We start from the raw sequence: 10,866 nt of genomic DNA, 5'->3' as shown, positions 1-10,866 counted from the left end.
GGGATTCCCATCTGGGCTCATCCCTGACCAGCTGTAGGGCCCACACATCACGGATCACACTGTGCTCCCCTCTTCTCCTGTGGTATGCAAAATGAGAGGACTGGAGGCTGAGCCTGAGGGGCTAGTCCCAAGGACACTTAATTAATATTGTTGCTGGAAACCTGAAACTCATTAGCAATTGTATTTACAATGGCTGCAAATGGAGCACTGGTACAAGATTGAAATCTGAGAAGGATTAGCAACAGCCTCAAAGAAGAGTCAACAAAGATGATTCATTCAAGCAACACCAGGCAGCAAGTAATTATTAGCATAATTATATTCATCCTGTGTTCACTGTCTGTCAGACTGAGCTCCAAGCCTTTAGTTAATTCCAGATCTCTGCAGCAAATCCTTTTAGCAGTGCACATCACTAGCCCCTTTCACATATGGGAAAACAGAGGCACAGAGAGGTCACCTGAAATTACCATAGGTCACATAGCAAGGTGGGCCCTGGACTGGAAGTGAACCAGCCTGGAAGCCATGAGAGATTCCAATGTGAGAATATTTAAAGGAAATGGAGGAACAGATGCACAATAACGGCATGGGGAAACCAAGACAGTGTCCTCTGCCCAGGCTGGTGTTCCAACCCTGCCTTGGCCAGCCATGAGCAGTGCCAGCACCCTCCTTATTGTTCTATCATCTTCACACTCCTCAAAAGGGGAGCAGAGAGTGCAGGTATGGTTCTCAGAAAGAGCACCTAGGGCAGAGGAGGAACTGGGAAACCATTGCTTGTAACTAACTCATTGGCACTTGAAAAAAAAAAAGGGGGGGTTCCTTCTATCCCAGGGCACAGCTGTCTCTGATGTGGTTTGCCATGGAGCATCCTTTGCCAACTCAGCTCACCTGACCTCAGAGGAGGGCAGGGGCTGGGCAGGTGAAGTGGTCCTGCTGGCTAGAGAGATGACAGTACCTGAGAGCCAGTGGCTTTGAGAGGGTTTCATTTCCAGTGAATTCTGGGGTCAGGACCAGTAGTGGCTCCTGCAGACATTAGGTGGTCTCTGTGACTGCAGGGCATCAATTCCTTGACTTCTACTGAAAGCATGGCAGAGTCAGAAGGAGGCGAGGCTAGGAGATCTAGTGCCCAGCATCCTTACGCCAGAAAAGCAAGAGCTTCCCAGAATGTAACAGCGCCTGCTTGTTGGGAGATGGCATCACCGCTGCTTCAATCCACTATTCTACTATTCTTTATTGGTTGGTCTCTCCAAAATTATGAATGCAAGACATCCACAAACCATGATACTTAGTTCACCAGCTCCCTCCCTCTGGCCACATGATGGCCCTTTCTCCTGTCCAACTCCTGGCCCTGGCTGCATATTTACTTCTAAACACAGAGTGGCTGCCACAGAGCCACCTGGCCAATACTTGTCCACTGAGGAGCCTCTGAGCCCAATCTCACAACAGCCTCAGCTACAGCACTGTCATTCCCTGATGTCATATTGACCCCACAATACTTGATGGTGAATTCTAACCACTGGGAAGACTCTTGGAACTTGAAAATGGCACAGTTCCCCTACATAACCAGACCCAGGGAGAAAGTGAAGTGTGTCAGAAGCGAGCAGCCCAATCCCAAACCATGAGAAGCCTGAGTTCTCAAGCCACTCACCCAAACATGCAGGCCATTCCTAAACTGAATGTCAACATGTGGTTGAGTTGATGGCCCTGGCGGGCCTTGCACCAGGCTCAGGATGAGGGTTCTTTGGCATCACTGGAAGTTGTCAGTCCAGTTGCAGACCTACTTGAACATCAAGCTCATCTCCAATGCCAGGCATTCCTGTCTAGGATACCAAGATACCCAGTCAGCCCAAGTCCACCCCTGTCTCTAAAAGGACAGCTGAGGCAGGGCCCAGCTGTACCTGAGAGTTGCCACCTGCTTGATCATCTGTTTGCTACCAAGCATTCTTCTAGACAAGGCACAGGTGGGGTTAGTAGTGAACAAGAGGCACAGTCCCTGCTGTGTAGAACAGACAACCAGCAATCTAAGGAGCAGCCCATGCTGCCCAGGTACCCACCTCCCACATGGCACCCAGAGGGTCTCTGGGGGTGGGGATCATCCTTGTAGCCCTCTGAACCTCATGTGGATGGAAGGTCAGGGAGACAGTTGGTCTCCACCAGTGAGACCCCAGCCCTCACTCTTTCCATCCTGCTTTATGTACTAAAGTCCTACCAGGCCTGCTAAGAACAACTCCAGGTTCACAAGTCCAGCAAAAGACCCTGAGTATGGCCAGGATTCAGGTGGGTGGTTTCCTTATAGTGCTGCAGATGCCATTTAAAAATCCCAGTGTCCTGGGGCTGGAAGACCTACTCTCCTCTGGACACCACAAACTTTGCCCAGTGAGGTGCATTTCTGTCTGTGTGTGGCTCTCCCCCAGTGAGGCTAGTTCCCAGGGGCTCCACAGCTGCTCTCGTGAGTTTTCTCTGCTTTAGAAGGACCAGAGCTCAGAGAACTGGGATGGGGCAGAACAAACAGGCACTGAGGCCTGGTTGTCCCAGCAGGGGTCCTCCTTCTCCTCCAGTGTTGGCTACCCACACCATGCTGACTCCTGCCCCTGTACAGTAGCCACTTCCTGGCCCTTGGCGGGTGGGACCCCTATCTGCTGGGCTCACCGTTCCCTGTGTGGGCTTCTCTCCTGGTGATGCCTTGTTTGGTATCCATCCCTCCCTTTTTAAGCGCTCAGGGCCTGCACACAGGAGATGCTTAAGGTGCATGGGTTGAAGCCACATGACTGACAACGTTTTGACTCCATGTGGCAAAACAAAGCCTCTGTGTATACAGATTGTCCCTTCATGCCAATGATGCATATCAGCTAATGAGCCCCTGTCCTGGGACCCCCAGCACACAGTAGTTGGGGAACTCTCAGGGTACCTGTGTCAGCCCCTACAGGGGAGATTTCTGGAAGCACAGCCTGGGTGAGTGAGCAGCCTGTTGAGGACAACGCTAAAGGGAGTATCCTGGGGTAGAGGCAGTTTGGGGGAACATCCTGGACTTCAGACTTTTGGAAGGGAAATCCCCAGGAAAGGGACAGCCTAGTGGGGGAAATAACCTGAAGGATGAACATCCTGGGGGAAAGGAAGACTTATGGGGACATCCTGGGGGTGATGAATTTCAGGGGCAGGAGTGAAATGGGGGAAGCTTCTTGGGTGGGAGTGGTTTGGGGTGTATCTAATGGGGAGCTTCCTCTAAGCAAAATTCTATTCTGGGGAGCAGCAACATGGGGTGCATCCTGGGGAGCATGCTAAGGGGAACATCCTTCAGGAGAAGGAGCATCATGGAGGGGGAGCAGTCTAGGTGGGAGTTTTCTACAGAGCTTCCTGGGAAGGAGCAGCCCAGGGAGGGGACAGCTTGGGGGAAACAGCCCCACCCACCCTCAGCTCTCACCTTTTGGGCCTTGTTGGGGCTGATGCCCATACCCAAGGCAAAATCCTGCCACTTCTGGTGAACCTCTCAGAAATTCTGGCTCGTTAGACCCCCTAGGCAGAGGGAGAATGGCAGTGGATGCCTGGAAAATGATAGCAAAGAGGAAGGTAATGAGAACAGGGACCCCCAAATCTGCTCCCTCCTCAAGGACCCCCAGGGAGCAACTCTCAAGCTATTCTCTCTACCCCTTACCTCTGTCCTCAGTCTGTGGAGAAGGTGTGACCAACTGCCCCCCATAGACTCAGAGGTGCAGAGGCAGAGGTGCTGGCCCACCTGCAGACCCCAGGTGAAGGCCACAGGTCTAGAGCCATAATAGGGCTCCTGATGTTCACAGGGTGCACTTCAGGGCCCAGCCCTTTCATGGGGTCCCAAGACCCTACCCACTCCCCATACACAAGCTTGGCATTCAGCTCTGTCCTGTGGAAGAGCGACAACCTGGTTGGCTATGTGGCCAAAGACCAGCCATCAATTATTCATTCACTGCTCCCCCAGGAGTTTCCCTCTTGACCCCAGGGCGAGAGTCTCTGAGGCAGAACCACCCCTCCTAGTGACCACAGTGGCTCTGGGACCTGGGTAGTGTCTGCTGAGCAGTCAATGGACAACTGAACAATTCCAGCCCACATGACAGAGGCACCTGGATGCTGCTCCCAGGCAGGACCTGAGTGGGGCAGGACCCTGGGCGTGGGGGGCCTGGAGTCTCCTGGAACTGCATTGGTGCCCTGTTCTGAGAGGCTTGCCTTTGCAGCCACAACCTTGGCTGGCAGAGCAGGTGACAGCCCTGGCTCAGTGATGGCAAATGATGGGTGCTGGAGAAACACTGGCTAAGGGAACACTTGTGATATGTTCTGACTGTTCCTGCCCATCAGTTTCTCCTGCCCCATATCCCCAGTTCTGCAAACTCAACCGCTGGGTAATGGGGAAGACCCATGTGGTAAGCCTACAGCCACAACCCATGCACTTTTTCCTGCAGCAGAACCTCTGCATGGGGGTCAGCATGGGCACACCCAGCCTCTTCCTGCTCAGAGTCCAGGCAATTTCCACAGTTTCCAGGCAGTCAACACCAGCAGGCTGGCCTCCATGCCCAGGGAACAACCTCATCTACATCCAGAGGACACACCACCACTTGGGAACCATGGGTTCTCCCCACCCAGACCCTCTACTCCTCTCCCCAGAGCTAAGCACAGGCTGATGGGACTGCTGGGTTTTCTGCATTTCCTCAGTTTATACAAATCTCACAATGTGCAATACACCTATCTTCACATCAGAATCAGAGAGGAACTGACTCCCTCTGTTCCCTGAGCCTGCCTGTTAACACACCCATGGCCTTGCCCATATACTCAGAACTGCCACATGTTCCATCAAAGGAGGGCTAGAGTTTGCTGAAGCGTGTCCCCCCATGGGCACTTAAGCACATCTTAGTGCCTGCCTTTCCAAACAGAATGCATATGTTGACATCTGAACACTTTTTTTTCTATAAGATGGACTTCTAGGAGTGAAGTTAAAGTGGAGGGGGATATGGACGTCAAAATTATTCATGCGTATGGCCAAAGTTCATTCCAAAGGACAGCAACAACCTACAAGTCCATAAAGGGCACATGGCTTGGCCAGTCTCTCTCCCTGGCCCAGTTGTCTGCTCTGTTTTTCTTATTCTCTCCATTCTGGCTGACCGTTGGCAGGTGCCCTTGGAATTCTCAGGCTGGTTCCTGCTAGCCCCGACCAGCACATTTCCCCACAGGGAGACTCCTCCTAGTTGCAGGGCCTTCACCTCCCAGTCTTAGTGTCACACTTGTCCCCAGACCCTGACTCTGGACTTTCACTGGCAGCCCAGGGTGACCATGCTGTTTTGCACACCTCATCCACCATAGGAGGTCCTGAGCTTCAGGTATCAGGAGGAAGACCCCATACGCTCCTCAAAAGAACTGTTTCTGGGACTTCCACTGGGGAGATGTCCTCTTAGCACCCCCTTTTGCTTCAGCACAGACCATTGACCACTGGACTCTTGGACGAGGTGGGAGAATAGGGAGGGGAAGCTGGAAGCAAGACTTCCACTGCAGGTGAGCAGTCTGACCCAGAGACAGGAATTGAAGACCTGAAATGGATTGATTTGTGGTGGCCTTTCCAGGCCTGCATATTTAAGGAAGGAAATGGGTAGAGGAAACTTGCGGGGCATCTGTGCTGTAGGGGACTGCCTCCTGCCCAGTACCTTGAATTCTACTGAGGCAGGCACACTGCGCTGCATGGAAAGGTCCAGGCACCCCTACATGTCCTGCTGTGGGGGTCGTACTTCTCAGCGCTGCGGGGCTTTCTTCTTGTCCTCTGCCTCTAGTAATTTCCCCAGCACCCCCCCCCCCCGCCAAGACTCAATCAGGGGTCCCATGCTCAACTGCTCCCCGCATAGCCATTTCTATACCCTCAGGCCTGAGTAGGTGATCCAGATTTCTCTGCCTGCCCAGGCGAGAAGGGCCGGCACTTTAGCTCTAGAAATGTAGGCTAAGCCCCTGCTCCAATTCTGCCCAGTATGGCAAACCCACCCCCCAATGGAGATTTACAGTGCTTCCTCTGCTTGTGATATGGGGGCCCCCTTGGCAGTTTGCAAAGCTCTGTGACATTGCTTTAAACCCAGGAAGGGACTGGAAATTTCCTACAAGAGCTTCTGGACCCTGTGATGAAGGGCACTGGGCCTGGCCCACATGCACTTGTGCTCGTGCACCCTCCAACACCCTCTTTATATCCCTACCCTAAGCACTCCCTGCAATCTGCCAGGCCAGGGTCCTGCTGGTGGGAGGTACATCCTCAGGGCCCTGAAGGAGAGCACACCATTTGTACTCCAGCCTTGGGGAGTGGATGCTGTTGGGAGGTGGAAGCAGAAGTGCACACAACTCAGTAGGCTGCTAATAGGACAGTGCCCCTGAACTCCCGCCCCTGCATGGGGTGATGGGAGCAAGAAGTATGAACTTTGAACAACTACCACTCCCTTGACCCCAAGGTACTCTCCAGAGGCAAGGTTGGTTCTGGAGATGCTAGTTTGTACAAGGGCTGGAAAAGGAAATTCCTTGGTCCACAGTGACATGGTGGGGGCATCCCCTGCTCTCTGTAGCCCACATCACCCCCTCTGACTCCCAGGAGCTGGACAGGGGGAGGAGAGCACTTCTGTAAGCCCAGGACCCTAAGGAAGCAGTGGGACATCTGAGCAGAGGATCCTGTGGAGGATGCTGGTCCTTCCACCCCAGGGATAGTGTGGGGGTGGCCTGATGGACAAATTGGGGGTGCCGGGAAGGGATGGCCTTTTCCCAAACCCCAGCTACCTTGGAACCTTTGAGCTTTGCCCTGACTCCCTGAAGACCTACCTCTCCTTGACCCTGGACATGGAGGCTCCGCTGCACAATGGAGAGAAGGGAGTGGGGCTTGAGGATGTCCTGGGGACATTAATGGTTCTATGAAGTCTGGTCAAGTAATTGTTGGATAATTACTAAACTGCTAAAATCCTGGCTTGAAACATCTACTAGATAATATGGGAATGGTAAACCTGGTGCATACCAGGCTCACCCGTGTGGGGTTTGCAGTTTTAGGGAGAAAATCAAAGGCAGGAAAGACCTCAAGGTGAGAAAATGGAGGCTTTGTACTAGCTTTTAAAGCATGGCCACGGCTACCTGGAAAGAAACATTTCTGACTTCATGGCTTAGTGTGTGCAAAAGAATTTGCTAGGAGGATAAACTTTTAAGGATTAGTTCAAGTGAAAATCTGGGAACACTCCATAGGTCTGGTGGCAAATTTTCTAAACTATGGGTGTGCAGGGAGTGCATTTAGAGTCAGAGGAAGACCATTTCCTGAGTTGAAAGGTGATCATGATACACTGTACAATAAAAAATGATGTGCTACAGACAACTTTCAAGACAGAAGACTTCCTAATCAGCTAGAGGTAAAATATATGCCATGTTACTAAACCCTGTTTGCTCCTGTTGGGATGAAATAATAAGGCATATTCATTTTCTACTTTTGTTTATCAAACTTTTCTAATTTTTATAAAATGGTAATGCCATGGATTGCTATTTTAAGGATTATTTTTAAGCAGAGGAAAGGCAAAACAGGAGTATTAACAGGGTTGGTTCAGAGCCATCGTGACCAACTGTACTGAGGCTCAAGCATTGGAGCAAGGCTAAAATTAAGAGGATTTCATTCTGGATTTGAGCATCTCTTTTGCTGCAACAAATTAACCACTTACAGTGAAACTTTCTGGGAATGTGGTCACAGGGTCTTTCTCTAGGACATGCTAAATGTTCAGTGAATATACTCCTCCTCACCCATAAAGCGCTAATAAATTTTAACCAGCAATGTAACCTGCCAAAATGTCAAAGTACCATGAACTGTTAAATTAGATTTTAAATAGTTTCCAAAAATTCTATGATTTTAATTTTTCATTGTTTGAAAAGCAGTTACTTTATTTGTTGCTGTGAACTCAATAAGTCCCAGGTAATATGACTCTGTTTACAAACAGTGTCTTAGTTGACATTTTGAGCTAGGCTGACTGTTCCCTATGTACTATCAAAAAACAGGCCCAGTAAATTTTAAAACACTTTCTAAAAGGTCTCTGCCAGTAAGTGGCAGCTTACTGAGTAATTAGTTCTTACTCAAGAAAAGAAGATTAAGGGGTGCTGATGTACTTCAAGTGGTTGAGCACCTGCTTCCCATGTATGAGGTCCTGGATTCAATCTCCTGTACCTCCTTGTGGCAGTCACCATGGGCATTGGTCTGCCATCTTGGGGTCACCCTGGCCCAGGTTCCAAAGCTTTGAGATCCTGCTTCAATCATAGACAGCTTGGCGCCTGGAAGAAAGGCTGCCCTAAATCACTACAACCCCATAGGGAGCCCCCCAGTCCCTACCCCCGATGTGGGAAAACAGCCACTGGTTTAGGGGAGGCATGGCTGAGGGTCCTTATGGCAATAGCCTCCCCCAGGGAGGACTGATGGGGTCTCAGGCAAAATATGTCTCCTTGGACAACTCTGCATAACACAGAACTGAGGAGTTCTGGGTGATCTTTGATGTGGCATACAGGAGCCACGCATTTGGTTCTCCAGTCTAATTCTTTTGTATGGTTTAGATGGGATGGAAGTCCTTTTCAGGGCACCTCACAAGGACTAATTTTCAAAAACTGGAAAGAAAAGTGTGACTTGAAGGAAGGATCAGAAGTCTGAGCAAACATATAATGCAAATGAGAAATGCAACATTTGGGGAATTCCTGCATTAAAATCCCAGACTGATCACCTGTAATGTGTAATTCAGACTTGTGTTAAATTGTCCCCATCTGTCAATTACTTAAATCCATCATTTAAGTGTTCAATAAATCATTCAATCACCCTGTGGCTCAAAGGTGATATAAAGAATGGAATGTCCATTGGATGTCCTGTGTTTGGGCCCACCAATGAGCAGCTTGTGTCAAATCTGGGCCATTATCAGATGCCATATGGCCAGGAAAATCAAACAGGAAACAAAAGTGGTATTGATGGGCATGAACAGTGTGGCCTGAATCAGTGAAACAAATGGAAATGGCTACCCCAACCTGGAGAAAGCATCCTCTATGGCCAGGATCCCACACTACACTTTAAATAGGATGACAGACCCAAAGATCTACCTGCTCAGAACCTCCTGACTATTTGGCTCAGGAAGTTTCCAGGAAATTTTTATATCCTTAGCTAATGTTAAGCAGGTGGGACAGCATTTTCATTTTGTTCAGTTGTTTTCTGATGACCATTACAATCCAGTCTAGGATGGTGTCTGAATTTCCACAGACTGTCTTATTTTATATCCATGAGGTATTTGGCCAAAACTCTGCTTAATCTGAACTATTTAGTTTCCACAACTGAGATTCAAGATTTGCTTGGATTACGGTAACCCTAATCAGTAAGGAACCTTCCTGGGGAACACTCACATGAGTAACAAAAATGTTACTGCAGGGTGCCTAAGATTTACCTCCTGAGAGCCTCCACGTTGCTCAAATGTGGCCACTCTCTAAGCCAAACTCAGCATGTAAATGCATTACCTTCCCTGCAGCATGGGGCATAACTCCTGGGGATGAGCCTCCCTGGTGCCAATGGATTACCACCAAGCACCAGTTGACGATGTAACTAGAAAAAGACATTGAATAAAAGGGTCAACTCAGACCAGCAGAATGTCTCAACCTACATGTAGTATCAGGTGTTAAAAACTGCCATTTGACCTTGAATAAAAAGGGGAAATTGAAAGGACAAATGAGTTTATATGGCTATGAGTCTCCATAAAAGTGTCAGGAGGTCATCAGAGGGGTCATGCTTACACACACCTCAGCAGGGTCCCAGAGATAGCCAAACTAGATACAACGCCTGGTACTGGTTCTCCTGAGGACTACAGAGACCCACAGGTTCTATGGTCATGGCAGATGGCTCTGGAGTTCAGTGCCATGTCAGGTGTCCCTACTTTGGAGTTTGTGTTCCTGAGTGTGATGGAGTTGGACTCAGATGTGACCTTTATACACATGCCTCTTCTGTCACTTTTACTGGACCTGTGGTTGACACTGGGGTTTGTGTATACTCAGGAGACCTGAATCTCTGGACTGTCCATGTGACAGCCAGGACCTGACCCTCAGCAGACTTGTGAATCCTACCCTCTGTTTTATTGGACTTACTCTGGTCAACTAACAGGGAGGTGAAGAAGGTCAACCACCACACCAGGGAGTCAAGAGTGCCTACAACTGCAAGCAGGAGAATTGCATCCATCATCCATGTGGAATCTAAGCCTCCTCTTGATATAGAGGTGGAACAGACAAAACAATCCCATAATATCCCATACTGATATTCTACTATGGAACTATTGTGATTAATAATGGAAGAAAATGTAGCATTGATGTGGAGAAAGTGGCCATGGTAGCTTCTGAGGGAATAAGAGACATGAAGTGGGGGCATTTTCAGGATTTGGTGTTGTCCTGGGTGGTACTTCAGGGACAGATGCTGGACATTGTATGTCCTGCCATGGCCCACTGGGTGGACTGAAGGAGAGTGTAAACTACAATGTAAGCCACTATCCATGTGGTGCAGCAGTGCTCCAAAATGTATTCACCAAATGCAATGAATGTGCCATGATCATGAAAGAGGTTGTTGATATGGGAGGAGTGGGGTGAGGGTGGGGAGGGTATATGGGGACCTCTTATATTTTTTGAATATAACATTTTTTAAAAAGGAAGAAAAAAATTCTAGTAGAAACAAAAGTATTAGAAGAAGAGCTGACTCATCCAAATGCAGCATCCCCATAAGGAACCCTATATTATATGCTTGTCCAAGGCTTTCCAGTGACCAGACATAATGGCCAAGCCAATGAGTCAGTGAGTTTAATAGTCTCTCTATGTCCCCACCAGAATGTCCTTAACTACTTCAATTCCCAT

This window comes from Dasypus novemcinctus, chromosome 22 (genome assembly GCF_030445035.2).
Source record: "Dasypus novemcinctus isolate mDasNov1 chromosome 22, mDasNov1.1.hap2, whole genome shotgun sequence".
NCBI classification, from domain to species: domain Eukaryota; kingdom Metazoa; phylum Chordata; class Mammalia; order Cingulata; family Dasypodidae; genus Dasypus; species Dasypus novemcinctus.
Note: the sequence above shows the minus strand (reverse complement) of the source record.